The sequence below is a fragment of the Ruditapes philippinarum genome, unplaced genomic scaffold (assembly GCF_026571515.1).
Source record: "Ruditapes philippinarum isolate M1 unplaced genomic scaffold, ASM2657151v2 ctg43_1_1_1_1, whole genome shotgun sequence".
NCBI classification, from domain to species: Eukaryota; Metazoa; Mollusca; class Bivalvia; order Venerida; family Veneridae; genus Ruditapes; species Ruditapes philippinarum.
In genome coordinates, this window is record NW_026854262.1 from 85,756 (window position 1) to 101,888 (window position 16,133).

At 33.2% G+C, this 16,133-nt stretch overlaps 1 protein-coding gene across 8 annotated transcripts in view; it reads left to right on the forward strand.

The window, feature by feature from the left end:
- Positions 1-16,133, forward strand: part of LOC132739560 (lysine-specific demethylase 6A-like) — a 115,165-nt gene that overhangs the window by 37,759 nt on the left and 61,273 nt on the right. For 5 of the 8 annotated variants that reach the window (XR_009627024.1, XR_009627026.1, XR_009627025.1 and 2 more), the window contains exon 1: positions 333-611. The exons of 2 other annotated variants lie outside the window; for them this stretch is intronic. The gene's annotated coding sequence lies outside the window, so the exon portion shown is untranslated. Of the gene's footprint in view, positions 1-332; positions 612-632; positions 902-16,133 lie in introns of those variants that run through there. One more of the 8 variants, XM_060727274.1, reaches the window with a different exon arrangement.

Below are 16,133 nucleotides of genomic sequence, written 5' to 3' on the forward strand. Positions count from 1 at the left end.
GTTAAAGCTAGTTATTTAGCAAAAATAACCCTGTATAAACATAATACAAGCAGAAAATAATTGTAGCATAGAAAATAACAAATCTGCCAAATATCATCAGCATTTTATGATACCCACGGTTCCTGAAATACCCGACAGCCAGTACAGGACAGTTTCCCACCCACCAGCCCACCATCCAAAATTTATTTTTTATAGCAAACAAAAGCCTTATTTCTTTAATTACTGCATAACCAGGCAAGGATCTTTTCAACGAAATAATAGGGAAATAATTCACTATTGTAGCAGTGCTAATTTTTTAACATTTAATCATTTTTTAAAATATTTATATTTTTGGTCATGATGTGCCTTTAATGTTTACAGGTCATCATTGGTCTTTAATACTAGTGAGAACTTTTCACACATTCCAAGATATTGTACATGTTAAACTATTTATAAACTGAGTTGACAGGTGTATGTTTTCATCCAATCAGATGAGAGTATTGTTATATTGTGATAACATGATCAGGTTTGGTGTGTAGTTTCAAAGTTTTAGAGTTAGATTTTGCTTTGCTCTTTGCAAGCTTTGATAGTTTATTTTATATTTAAAGTGTTTGGAGGAGAATTGGACTAAGGTATTTATTCTTTTTGGTTTACAGTTGGTTATCTATCTCTAGATTAAATGGTTTAAATTCTATTATGTGTATTATGGGTTTTATATGAGTTGGACTGATTCTTGAGTTGTTTTGGATTTTGTGTAAGAATTTGTAATGGATGATCTAAAATACTATTTCTCCTATTCTTAACACCTTGCATGAATATAACCTTAACTTTACAACACAAGTCACATACACTGGATGATCGAGTGATTGTTTGTGGAGGAACATTTATAAATAAAGAAGAGGGTACTTGTTTCACTCACAAGGTATATACTGTAATGAAGTTTAAAATGTATTTATTGTGTAAGTTATATACATATTGTACATGTACATGTATATCATCTAGAAGACAGAAATCTGACCCTATATATACACTGTTGTACTGCGTCCACCGGATATAGCCCCTAAAAACACCGAAAACGAAAGTAGAAAGCTGCACACCGAGTACACCCAAGGTAATGTTTTAACTTGTTTCTTCATCAGAACTTCATCGATTTTTCCAAACTAAACAATTTTGTGAAGCTAAATGTTTCTAGTTTTAAAGCAATATTTGCTTTTGTCTGCAAATTGAAAACTTTTTGTTAACTTGGCGATAAAATGTAGCGCATTTGTTGATATTTGCCACTAAATCAAGCCCAAAACGCATTTGCTGTATCGAAATCCACCGTTAATACAAACTATTGTCATCCCTCTACTTATATTTGAGTTTTCACCCTTCAACTCGATCTGCTTTTAACAAAATTTGCAAAAAAACGACCTTTGCCTTGTGTACAGAGTCTAGCAAAGAAAACAAATTCAAGTGAACGGGGTGTAGTAGTTTAATGTACAGGGTTTAGTAGATGTGTACGGTGTCTAGCAGTCACATATTTTTAAAGTATAGTCTTTTATATTATTTTTAAATGGAAATAATCTCATTTCAGACTAAACATGGATAAATTAGAGGACCATACAGAATTATTTGGTAAATAATTTAACTTTTTAGTGTTTTTGAGCTAAAACGTATGACTACGTTTAATTTTTATTGTCACACCTTACTGAATAGTGTCTGTCGGTATTTATAAGACATGTTGAGGAGTCTTTTGACCAACTCGCTGAATGGAAATGGTCCGAATGGGGATATATTTATATATATACATGTATAACTGACCTACACATAAGACAGGAGGTCGATCCTTAAAAGATTATGCATGAGTGTCATTTTCTACAAAACAGTATTAGCACTGTCTTTTACAAAACAGTTCAAGCCGCCTTATATAAGCTATAAGTCGACTTAGAAGATACCGTTTCTCTGCTACAATTTGTTGTATTGTACATATTCTTCTAGCTGACCACTGTCAATGAATGAATCACAGCTGGTAGAATCTGTACTAACTCTGCAAATGTGTCATCTTCTTGAGATAAGTCCAATGTCAGCATTTGTGGAAGAAACATCAGATGCACAGAATTCATTTTCACTGAGATTGCCAAATTTTACTATTTTCTTGAATGGACTATCCTTTGGTACATTGTTCCTTTTAGAATGTGATTTTTTTTTTGTCATCAATAGCTATTGTTCAACATTGTTCTGTACATAACACTGCGGTCACTTTGTAGTTTATAGTGATTTTAACACTTTGTCCATCTAAGTCTCTATGTCGAATTTCCAAACTGGAATGATGTTCTATAATATGCCGAATACTTTAAATGTTTCATAATTATATCTCTGCACCTCTGTACATTGGTATGGCATTGTTGAACTGAAAACATAAAATACCATCATTATCATTATCATCGTCATCATCATCATTGAAGAGTCATCATAATCATAATAATCATTTTCAGAAAAAGCAGCAGCATTATATATATAAAACAATATGGAAATCACAAGTGAGGTCAATCGAGTTTGACTGCAAAAAATTATGAACGATTTTATAGCCAGTAATATAGTATTTCCCCGAAAGATATATCAGATGATTAACCTAACTAATCAAGGCTGATATTTTACCAAAGCTTATTAACATATTTTTGTTTTTCAATGAAGTCTTAAGACAGGTAAACTAATAAACCAATATAACACGTTTAGATCAAGTTTAGTTCACAATGCATAACTCGAACATGGTTATACAAATTATAGATTTGCTGTACTATATATGTTCTACCAATATGAAATGAAATTGTGGTCTTTTGATTTTTTCATTTTTCCAATTAATTTATAGTTTCACATAAAAAAGTGGTCTAGCCGTCCCTGTTATTTTCGGCGTATTTGCCATATGGACGGCTTTAGCCGTTTCTATAATAATAATAGTAATAATAATAAATTAATAATAATAATAATAAAAATAATAATAAATATAAAGAAAATTATACCATCGACAATAATTATTATTATACTAACAGAATTGGAAACATATATAATTATTATAATACTAATAACAAATAATAATAATTATATTAATTAATAATATAGTAATTTCTTAGAAAATCCTCTGGCAAATAGGTGAACAATAAAACAATAACCCTCTGGCAGCGAAAGGGTTAATATACATGGAGCGTAACATGTTTATAATTTAATCCTTTATAAAATTAGAATCATTCACTTCACAATCCTTGCTCCCGACATATTCATCAGCGTACGTGTATATGCTCTGGTACTGAATTTATTTTGCAAAAAATGACATTCGTTTCCCAACTACACCTCGTACACCCGCTAACAGTTTTCCATCTACACCCCGTACACATCCGTGCTAGACTCTGTACACAAGGCAAGGTCGTTTTTCGCAAATTTTGTTAAAAGTAGCTCGAGTCGAATGGTGAAAACTCAAATATAAGAAGAGGGATGGCTATTGTTTGTATTAACGGCGGAATTCTGTACAGAAAATGCGTTTTGGGCATGATTTAGTGGTAAATATCAACATCGTTCGCAAATATCAACAAATACGCTACAATTTATCACCAATTTAACAAAAAGTATTCAATTTGCAGACAAAAGCAAATACTGCTCTAAAACTAGACATATTAAGCTTCACCAATATTGTTAAGTTTTGAAAAATCGATGAAGTTATGATGAAGAAATAGGTTAAAACATTATCTGTGTGTACTCGGTGTGCAGCTTTCTACTTTCGTTTTCGGTGTTTTTAGGGGCTATATCCGGGGAACGCTGTACAACAGTGATATAGCCTCTGCATGTTAAATTGAATTAATTATGTCTCCCCCACCTCGGGGGGAGACATATTGTTTTTGCCCTGTCCGTCCGTCAGTCCGTCCGTCCGTCAGTCCGTCCGTCCATTCTTCGTTTCCGGACGATAACTAGAGTTCCCTTTTGACCTACAGCTCTCAAACTTCATAGAATGAATGGTCTTATTGAGCAGATGACCCTATTGTTTTTTGGGTCAGTAGTTCAAAGGTCAAGGTCACAGTGACCGTTGGTCAATTTCTCGTTTCCGAATGATAACTAGAGTTCCTTTTGACCTACAGCCCTCAAACTTCATAGGATGATTGGTCTTATAGAGCTGATGATCCCTATTGTTTTTGGGGTCAGTAGGTCAAAGGTCAAGGTTCACACTGACCGTTGGTCAATTTCTCGTTTCCGGATGATAACTAGAGTTCCTTTAGACCTACAGACCTCAAACTTCATAGGATGATTGGTCTTATTTGAGCAGATGATCCCTATTGTTTTTGGGGGTCAGTAGTTCAAAGGTCAAGGTCACAGTGACGTTGGTCAATTTCTCGTTTCCGAATGATAACTAGAGTTCTTTTGACCTACAGCCCTCAAACTTCATAGGATGATTGGTCTTATAGAGCTGATGATCCCTATTGTTTTTTGGGGTCAGTAGGTCAAAGGTCAAGGTCACAGTGACCTGTTGGTCAATTTCTCATTTCCGGATGATAACTAGAGTTCCTTTTGACCTACAACCCTCAAACTTCATAGGATGATTGGTCTTATTAATCAAATGATCCCTATTGTTTTAATGGTCAGTAGTCAAAGGTCAAAGGTCACAGCGACCGTTGGTTAATTTCTCCTTTCCGGATGATAACTAGAGTTCCTTTAGACCTACAACCCTCAAACTTCATAGGATGATTGGTCTTATTGAGCAGATGATCCCTCTTGTTTATGGGGTCAGTAGGTCAAAGGTTAAGGTCACAGTGACCATTGGTCATGTATTTACATTATCTTATCTCCATTTCCATTCCTGTTTCCATTCACAGTTATACTCAGCAGTGGGGGAGACATGCGCTTTTTTACAAAAGCATCCTCTAGTTTTTTACATAAAATGTGTTTTCAGTTGTTTGAATTTGATTTCAGGTTTTCCCCCTTTTGATATGCCCGAAAGAATTTCGGGCATATTATGTTATACCCCCTGGCGTCCGTCCGTCTATCCGTCCGTCCGTCCGAGCAAACATTTTGGGTTTAGGGGCTATATAACAGTAAATAGAACAAAAGAGAACAATAGGTTCATTCCGTGATCAAAGGGTTTATGGGCTAGTAGCCCTTAAGAAAATAACAAAGAAAATAGCCCCTAAACCCAAAATGTTGGAACGTCCGTCCATCCGTTAGCAATTTGGTTTCTGGAGCATAACTTAAGTTCCACTTGGCCCACAATATTCAAACTTCATAGGATGATTGTCCATATTGGGTAGAAGACCCCTTTTGATTTTTGGGTCACAAGGTCAAAGGTCAAGGTCACTATCACCTTAAAACTGAAAACAGTTTCCGGAGCATAACTTATGTTCCGTTTGGCCCACAGTGTTCAAACTTCATAGTATGATTGTCCATATTAGGAAGAAGACCCCTATTGATTTTGGGGTCACAAGGTCAAAGGTCAAGGTCATTATTTCTTTAAAACTGAAAACAGTTTCCGGAGCATAACTTAAGTTCCATGTGACCCACAATATTCAAACTTCATAGGATGATTGTCCATATTGGGTACAAGACCCCTATTGATTTTGAGGTCACAAGGTCAAGGTCACTATTACCTTAAAACTGAAGACAGTTTCTGGAACATAACTTAAGTTCCATTTCACCCATAGTGTTCAAACTTTATAGGAGGATTGCTATTTGAAGGAGGTTATACTTTATTTAATTTATGCAATGTCTTACAAACGCTTCATCCTTACTAAAAAAAAAAAAACACTTTCGGGCATATAATGCTCCGCCTAGCGGTGCTCTTGTTTGATTTATCATGCTATATTTCCCCCTTCAGAAAGCCACAGGTTGTTTTGAAAATTTGAAAAAAATCACTGTTTCTAGATTGAACATAAATCTTCATTATGTTAGTTGTCAGTCATTTTCTGCAGACGTGGTAGCCATGTGGGATGATCAGTTGTGGGCAGATCTATATATTTTGAGTCGCCTCATAAGGAGAAATAGTGGCTATATATATAATTCAAATACTTGATACGGCATTTCTTGATCACATTATGATTTATCATTCTTAAAAATTATAGTTACATGTTTTTGGCTGTAAAGATTTCTACAATTGTATTAAAATATTTGGTAGTTTAGCGCGGAGGAAGGTTGTTCTGTACTGGTGTAACACTCCAGGAATGATGGTTAGGAAACTACCCGCCTATATGACTGAAATACTGTTGGAAAAAGGCGTAAAATAAAACAAACAAACATTAAAATATTCAACTTTTATAATATACATGTCATTGCTGATATCAAGAACAAAGCGTTCTTCAGTCATGATTTTCTGTTAATTTTTCATGATATCATTGATATGTTGATGTGAAGGTCTCAGACATATTTTATTTCATAAACAATAACATTTTCATTTTCTCAATTTTATTTTAATACATGTAAAAGGGATATGGAATATAATTATCATCACAAAGAAGCTTGAAAATTACTTTCATTTATTAATAAAACAGATCAAAATAAAATTACTATGGAAATAATGATTACATGACGAATAACGCTTTAAAATATCGAGTATTGGTGTCAATAAAATACCTTATCGTTTCAAAAGTATTGGTATTGTATCGTTTCGTTTTTAATGATATCCAACCCTAGTCGTTGGTCTGTCTTAAAACTTTCAGAACTTCTCCTCATAAATAACAGGTGCAATTTCATTTGAACTTTACATGAATGATCAGTATGATGTCTATTTGTGCATATCATTGGCATTTTCTAGTTCAATGATTTTGTTAGAATTATGGTCCTTAAATGAATTTTAATTTTTAGAGTTTGTCAGGACTACTTCCCTTACTACTTAAGCCATTTAAATGAAATTTTACAGGACTGATCAGTATCTAATGCACTTGTGCATATTTAACAGTTTTTCTGGATGAATGATTTTTGACAAGTTCTTGCCCTTTAAAAAAAAACAACCCTTTTTTCAAGTTTTTTTTTTCAAGTTAATGATTTTGCATTGCCTGCTACACAGTAGTTACCACATGTTTCAAAGTAGTCATGAAAGATAGGGATAACTTCTCCATTGTCTTTCTGTCCATCTGTTTGTTCATCTGTCTGTCTTTATGTCCCTGAAAATTACTTGTCCAGACTTCTACTCAAAAGCTTCTGAAGCAATTTTATCAAAATTTTACAGGAATGATCAGTATCAAGTCTAGTTGTGCATCATCATCAGCATTTCCCAGATCAATGATTTTTGTCAGTTATTTTTTTTCTTTTTTGAGGCCCCAACTGGGTTACCCTGTTTATTCACCCCGTAATAGGTATGAGAGGGTTGGGGTCATCCCCCACATACCTTACATTATTTATACATGTATATCACATTGTAATATTTACAAACAAAATATCATAATATACCTTAAATTTTATCATATTAACATTATAATTAAAGCATACAAATAGTCTATTTTACACATGATTGTATGTAAGTTATTTAAAAAACGAGAACAAAAGAAAACCTAACATAAATATAGAATGTCAGTGTAACTTATTCGATTAACAATCTTACAATTTGCCATCTTTTAATTTCAGTGTCAGTCAAATTGGTATTTTTGTAAATAGTCAAGGCTAATTTAAGGCTATTTTTCAAGCCATTACATGTGGGTAACAATTTTTTTCTCTTAGACAAATATATTTATGTATTTTTTCAATTCTAAAAACATATCATATTCGAAGTCCTCATCTTCAGAACCTAAAATAAAAGATTTACAGTTGAAAATATTGTCAAAATTATGTATGTTGAAATAGAGACTGAATTTTTTGACATTCCCAAAATAAATGTATAAGTGTTTCTTCTTGACAGTTACAGAAAGTACACATTTTATTATCAACAATTTTCATTTTAAACAGCATTGAGTTTGTTGCTAAAGTTCTGTGAATTATTCTAGTCTGAAACCACTGAATGTATGAATCTTTGGTACATTTAAATACATAACTATATATCAATGGCCAGTTTATATTATTATCTATAAAGTATGTGTTCCATTTTTCCTTACTTGTTGGTACATCTGTATTTTTAACAAAAGTTTCATACAGGTATCTCTTATTGTGTCGCCTCTACGGAGTAGTGGCGACATATAGGGATCACTTCTCCGTCGTCTGTCTGTCCGTCCGTCACAAAACTTGTCCTGACTACTCCTCATAAACTACTGGTGCAATTTCATCCAAACTTTACAGGAATGATCAGTACCAAGTCTAGTTGTGCACTATCCATCTGTCTGTCCGTCTGTCACAAATTTTGTCCCAACATGAAATTGGCCATCCTGAGGCGACACATGTGATTACTGATCGCACTTGTTGCTATTTGTAATCAAAGTGCTGAAGGCACTGCAGTTGGGACGTTCTTGAAGGATCAAAATAACCATTTTTTCTATTTCGGGGGCAGATAATTCAATGAGTGAAGGGTGTTGCCGGTTGATAAATATAAAGTGCACAATTCAGTAAATGAACAGTAGTTGATACAATTATTCTATGACATACATGTTCAAATATAAGTCCATCACAAACCGTTATTGGCCCTTTTTGACAAAAGCAACAAGTGAAATAAGAGCTACCAGAGGAAACTGCAAGCTTGACTTTTTTAACACATGACATAATGAAGGGAGACAAAAGCTATGAAAAAATAATCAATTATGATATAAATATATTAAATTTTCTGTATCAGTATCAAGAAAACACTCAAATGGTCAATATTTTTGCATCACATATGAATGTGGCCATGTCATTGGATCTTATGATGGCTTTAAAGTGTTCACTGCACTTCTCATGCTAATCTCTTTCACTGTATGAAGTTTCAATCAAATTCCTTCAATATTTTAATCCTCTCTCTGAACATTCAAAAACTAAGTAATGTAGAATTTTGGTTATTTGACACAGCACTTCTGCTCACTAGTCTCTAAAAATGTATTTAGTTTGAGTGAGATATCATTGAAAAGATTTACTCCAGACAACCAATATTTTAAATGTTGATGTATTATAAGAGATAATTGTAAAATTAAGCTAGGAAAAATTATGGTTCTTTGAAAATACACTTCTTTTCACTTGAATGTTTTCGCTGTGTAAAATTTTAATCAAATTCCATCAACTCTTTTCCAGTATTTCTCTTGGCGAGCATAATTAAGTAAATATATTCTAAAGGGAGATAATTAAAAAGCTAAGGAATGCAGTTATGGTTCTTTGACACTTTGACAAATTCGAGTCTGTACAACTGGGTGTAGTTTCAGTGATAGTTTGGAATAAACATTTTTAACTTAAGGGAGATAATTAAAACATGAAGCAAGTTAGAGCTATGTTTCTTGAACACTGCACTTCCTATCAAAAGTCTCTATCACTTTGTGAAGTTTACATAAAATCCCTTCAATACGTATCTAGTTATATTCATATTCAGGACAAGAGTGTGAAGGACGGATGTCTATCTAAGTTCACAATGTGTTTTTAGCTCACCTGTCACAAAGTGACAGGGTGAGCTTTTGTGATCGCTTTTCGTCCGGCGTCCGTCCGTCCATCGTCCGTCCGTAAACTTTTGCTTTAAATGACATCTCCTCATAAACCACTGAGCCAATTTCATCCAAACTTCACAGGAATGTTCCTTTGGTGGTCACCTTTGAAAATTGTTCAAAGAATTTAATTCCATGCAGAACTCTGGTTGCCATGGCAACCGAAAGAAAAATCTTTAAATATCTTCTTTTAAAGAACCGTAAGAGCTAGAGCTTAGATATTTGGCATGAAACATCTTCTAGTGAGTGTCTACCAAGTTTGTTCAAATAAAAGCCCTGGGGTCAAAATTGGCCCCGCCCCAGGGGGTCATTGATTTTCCCTATATGCATATAGTAAAAACTTAAAAAATCTTCTTTTAAAGAACCCAAAGAGCTAGAGCTAAGATATTTAGCATGAAACATCTTCTAATGAGTGTCTACCAAGTTTGTTCAAATAAAAGCCCTGGGGTCAAAATTGGCCCCGCCCCGGGGGGTCATTGATTTTCCCTATATGCATATAGTAAAGACTTAAAAAATCTTCTTTTAAAGAACTCAAAGAGCTAGAGCTAAGATATTTAGCATGAAACATGTTCTTATGGGTGTCTACCAAGTATGTTCAAATAAAAGCCCTGGGGTCAAAACTGGCCCCGCCCGGGGGGGGGGGGGTCATTGCTTTTCCTTATATGTGTATAGCAAAAACTTAAAAATCTTCTTTGAAAAAACCCAAATAGCTAGATTTTAGATATTACGCATGAAACATCTTTAAGTAAATATCTACAAAGTTTGTTCAAATAAAAGCCCAGAAAAAAACTGGCCCTGCCCCAGGGGTGTCATTGTTTTTAACTATATGTGTATAGTAAAAACTTTAAAAATCTTCTTTTAAAAAACCCAATGAGCTAGAACTTAGATGTTTAGCATGAAACATCTTCTTATGGGTGTCTACCAAGTCTGTTCAAATAAACAAATAATAGCCCTTGGGTAAAAATTGGCCCGGGGATGGGGGGGGGGGGCCTATATACAGGTGAGCGACCTCGGGGCCATCATGGCCCTCTTGTTTTTTCTTTAATCATCTAAAATCTCAAAAACACCATAAGAAACATATTTTCCTCCCATGACTTCCCCACAAGTAAAAGATCCCCACAAGTACAAGTATGTATAGAATGAACACGGATATTTATCCATAATATCAATTGAGTCCATACAGACAGATGGTTAAGACTGCAACTGTATTCTCTCCCTTTTGAAGAGCATAAACTATAATAACATGCTAAATCTCTGTATGGTTCTATATCAGATACCAGTACGATGAACTTTGCTTTTGTACCTTTTGAATTCAGATTTCATTGACATACAGAAAGGGGTCAGCCTTTAGTCCCCTCTTGGTGATAACAGAAGGGGACTAATAACAACAATTTATTCTAGTTTCAATTCTCAGGTTTATTACTTTTCATTAAACCAGGCAAGCTAAGATACATGCTATAACTTATGAAGTATGCTAGCTCTGAATGTATTTACACAACATTGCTAAACATTACACAATATTTTAATAAATTTTGGAATGTGCAGTCATATGTTACACAAGTCCCAGGAGCTTCAATTCACGGAAACTTTTGGGGAAAACAGTCAAAATATCACATTTAATTTATCACTGCTGGGTAAGTGTCATGGTTTTGTTTGAAGCCAAAACAACTAGATTTAACATTTTCCTTCAACACAATGTTCTTGACGGGGGATTCAACTGAAGTGATAACTCAGACTACCCCTCTAAAATAGTATTATAATGTTTATTTTTTTGGATGTAATATTATGCATTTTGTTTTTTATGTATATTATGTAATTTATAAAAATATGTATATTATGTAATTGTTTTTTTTAAATGAAACATTGTATTTGTGTTTTTATTATTTTAACTGCTTTATAGTACAGATAATTATATTATACTGGTTTAATTAATATTACTTTTTAAAAGTAGAGATAATTGTATTTTTATTACTTATCTACCTTTTTACATTTTAATCTTGTTTTTATAATTTTTAAAATAATAATTTGGAATTGCAGTTGAAAATTTAAAAATTGTATAGTGAAAAAAATACAATTATCTCTACTTTTAAAAAGTAATATTAATTAGACCAGTATAATATAATTATCTGTACTATAAAGCAGTTGAAATGATAAAAACACAAATACAATGTTTCATTTAAAAAAAAACAATTACATAATATACATATTTTTATAAATTTTAAAAATTATAAAAACAAGATTAGAATCTAAAAAGGTAGATAAGTGATAAGATTTCTTACAGCTTGTCAGTGTTACTCTAAGGTGACACTGATTGGTAATAATTAATCTTAAAAAGCTCTTGGCCAAAATTAATAAGTAATAAATCCTGTACAGGAAGCCTGAGGTAATAAGTTTACGAACATGCCAGAAAAGATCAAATACAAAGGTAATAACCAAATTGGCAATAATTTATGCTTTCAAATTTGAGTGACAAGATATCCTGCTCGTATTTCACGGCTTTTAAGCACTAAATCGCAGATTATGTATATAAGTAACCCAGAGCTTTTCATGGTCAACATTCACCATCAGACTATTATACAAGTAATAAAGTTGTTATTTAAAAATTATTTAAATTTAGGATTTTTATATTTGGATTGCAAATCCCCATATCCCGTGCAAAAGCACGTTATAATAATAGTCCAACTAGTCCCAAGTATTCATATTGGTGCCTATACAGTTATGATCACTACATCTGGAAACTGGAGATTCCCACAGACTGTGGTGCTAATCTTCATTTGCTTGACAGTGAAACAAAAAAAAGTCATGTTTTCCTTAAAAAAATGCAATAACACTTATATGAAGTGCAATAATTTGCAAAAAATGCTTATCTTATTTGTCTCTTCTTACATTTATAATGCAGAGCACTAGATTTGTGTGTCTGTCATACAAAATGACTTTCAATAACATTATTTAAATATATTTTAAATACAATTTTTTTAGTTATACTGAATTCCTTTTTGTGATATTTTTTCTGTCACATACTTCACACAGTATACAATTAATTTGTTTAGACGGCATACAATTTAAAGGTATAATTATTTATTGGCTACAAATAAATGTAAATTATGGTTAGTTTAATAACCAATATGAATGTTTCAAAGATTATCCCTTCAAACTTTAAAAACAGCCTGTCAATTAAGCAGATCTTAGCAATAAGGCACACTAAGCAGAAAAAAATGGTCAATCAAAGGGTAGGGAAACATTTTCTGTACGAAATCTGCTGTGGTCATAGTATTTGTATTTTTACAATAGGTTTATCTCTTAGATTTGGTTTGCTAAATTGCTAATCATGGTCATGCAACTACATAGTTAGGTGAAAAAGCAGGCGCTTGTTTTGGCTGAGTCTATTATGTTTTGTTTAGGGGGTTGAGTTGTCATACACAAATTTACAATTTATATGCATTTATTTTTTTCCAATGATTGTTATTATCTTAAATGCTTCTGGGATTGTTGTTTTATCAATTCATTTGTAAATAAGATTGTTATATGTCTATTAACGGAATAATTTTAATGAACACAAAATTAGTTCACACCTACATGTGTATTGGTAACGTGATGGTTTAAGCCAATGAAAACACGTCAATATTATTATACTCAGGCAGAGAAAAAGTGTGCAAAGAGTAAATCGATAATCTTTATGTAGCCAGCAAACTTTGAATTGCAAGTATTTTTTCATATCTTTTCGGCAGGATAAGCTGTCCGAGGATTCGTATCGTAAAATGACTGCCATTTACAGTATCAAGTGATTATCCCAAGCACCACCGCGACTTAGCGCGGGAATTTTAATTATAGCTAACCTCGGCGCGTATACCTTTTTGTGCCCCCACGTTAGTGGCGGGCATTTAGATTTACCCTTGTCTGTCCGTCCGTCCTTCCTTCCCTCCGTCCGTTCATTTTTGTGTCGCACGTAACTCAAAAAGTATTTGACCTAGAGTCATGAAACTTTACAGGAATGTTGATCAGCATGTGTAGTTGTGCACCTGGGTATTTTGGTCTGGATATTTTTAGTATTTTCAGAGTTATTGCCCTTGACTTAGTAAAATTTTGCAATTTTCAACTTGTGTCGCATGTAACTAAAAAAGTATTTGACCTACAGTCATGAAACTTTACAGGAATGTTGATCAGCATGTGTAGTTGTGCACCTGGGTATTTTCGTCTGGATATTTTTAGTATTTTCAGAGTTATTGCCCTTGACTTAGTAAAATTTTGCAATTTTCAACTTGTGTCGCATGTAACTCAAAAAGTATTTGACCTAGAGTCATGAAACTTTACAGGAATGTTGATCAGCATGTGTAGTTGTGCACCTGGGTATTTTCATGTGCATATTTTTAGTATTTTCAGAGTTATTGCCCTTGACATAGTAAAATTTTGCAATTTTCAACTTGTGTCGCACATAACTCAAAAAGTATTTGACCTAGAGTCATGAAACTTTACAGGAATGTTGATCAGCATGTGTAGTTGTGCACCTGGGTATTTTCGTCTGGATATTTTTTTAGTATTTTCAGAGTTATTGCCCTTGACTTAGTAAAATTTGGCAATTTTCAACATGTGTCGCACGTAACTCAAAAAGTATTTGACCTAGAGTCATGTAACTTTGCAGGAATATTGATCAGCATGTGCAGTTGTGCATCAGGTATTTTCGTCTGGATTTATTTAGTATTTTTAGAGTTATTGCCCTTTACTTAGAAATTTTTTGTAATTTTCAACTTGTGTCGCAAGTTTCTCAAAAAGGATTTGACATAGTCATTAAACCTTATGGGCAGGTTGCTCAGCATATTTTAGATTTGCACCTGGGGTTTCGCTTGTGGATTTATCCAGTATTTGTAGAGTTATTTCCCTTGACTTAGTAAAAAGATTGATAGAACAGTGGCGCGGTGGGGGCACCCGTGTCCTATGGACACATTTCTAGTTTCATATTTTATTGTAATAAATATTTACAAACTGTGTCTTTCGGGGTTTTTTTTATCAATATATAACCAATAATGATGTTAATATGAATAAATAATCATATCTCAAATCTTTGACTTTGATTTACAATGAAATTCTACCTTAAGTGTATTAAAAAGGTTTTTAATTTCCTGTAATTTTATTTTGTGATTATGCTTCAAAGCAGTCAATTGACCGTGAATTTTCTTTTCATATTTTGATTTCCTTGAAATCATTTTTCTCATCTGAAGGCATGCAACTTTAATATGGTGATACATTAATTACATTCCATGAAAATGTTTAAAGATATAAAATATCTCATGACATGTTTGTTCATTTTACATTACACCTTTAATTCAGCAAACATAAAGTCTTCACAAAAAGTAGTATGCAATCGTACCTATATTACATACGAATGTATGTAATATTTTTCTTGTTTACACATATTTAAATCATTTGGTGGGGAAACAATCACTTCACAGCTGTGCTTTGCTATTGAATATTTTCATTTGTTTCAATCTTGAATAATCAAAATGTAAACAATGTTCATAAGGATGAACTGTATTGTAAATTTTGCATAAATATTGAGGTCTTGTTCAAGGCAACAGTATTGTAAATTTTGCAGTTCCTTGTAATGCCCTGTAGGATTGATTTGTTCTACCTTAAAACACCATACTATGATATTTCATGATCATTTTCAGCAAAGGAAAAAGGCTGTCATAGGCAATATCTTAAAGCCAATTGACAGAAATATTTAAAGTATGTTCTTAGCTAACACTATAATAAACTGTGAGCATGCACTGACACTTTTATTTTAGGCGGTACTATATATGAACAAGTCTTGGACTATTTCAGTATGTAGATTAGAAATGCAAACTACACAATTTCATTTAAAAAAATTTCCTAGCACAGGTTAGGACATTTTGCATCTTAATTGGGAAAAATATTCAGTACCTGATGTACATACAAAGTTGTTAATCCAACAAATTGTATATCATTCAAAGCATAAAAAATACATAAAAATGACAATGAAATGTGTTTTTGAACATCATCTGTCTGGTACCATATTGGATTGAAATGGAATGAAGTAAAATTGTCAGCTTTGATAACGGGAATTTTGACTCGATTATGATTTTTAGCTCACCTGTCACAAAGTGACAGGGTGAGCTTTTGTGATCGCTTTTCGTCCGTCGTCCGTCCGTAAACTTTTACTTTAAATGACATCTCCTCATAAACCACAAAGCCAATTTCATCCAAACTTCACAGGAATGTTCCTTTGGTGGTCACCTTTAAAAATTGTTCAAAGAATTTAATTCCATGCAGAACTCTGGTTGCCATGGCAACCGAAAGAAAAAACTTTAAATATCTTCTTGTAAAAAGCCCTAATAGCTAGAGCTTAGATATTTGGCATGAAACATCTTCTAGTGAGTGTCTACCAATTTTGTTCAAATAAAATCCCTGGGGTCAAAATTGGCCCCGCCCCAGGGGTCATTGGTTTTCCCTATATGCATATAGTAAAAACTTAAAAAATCTTCTTTTAAAGAACTCAAAGAGCTAGAGCTAAGATATTTAGCATGAAACATGTTCTAATGGGTGTCTACCAAGTTTGTTCAAATAAAAGCCCTGGGGTCAAAATTGGCCCCGCCC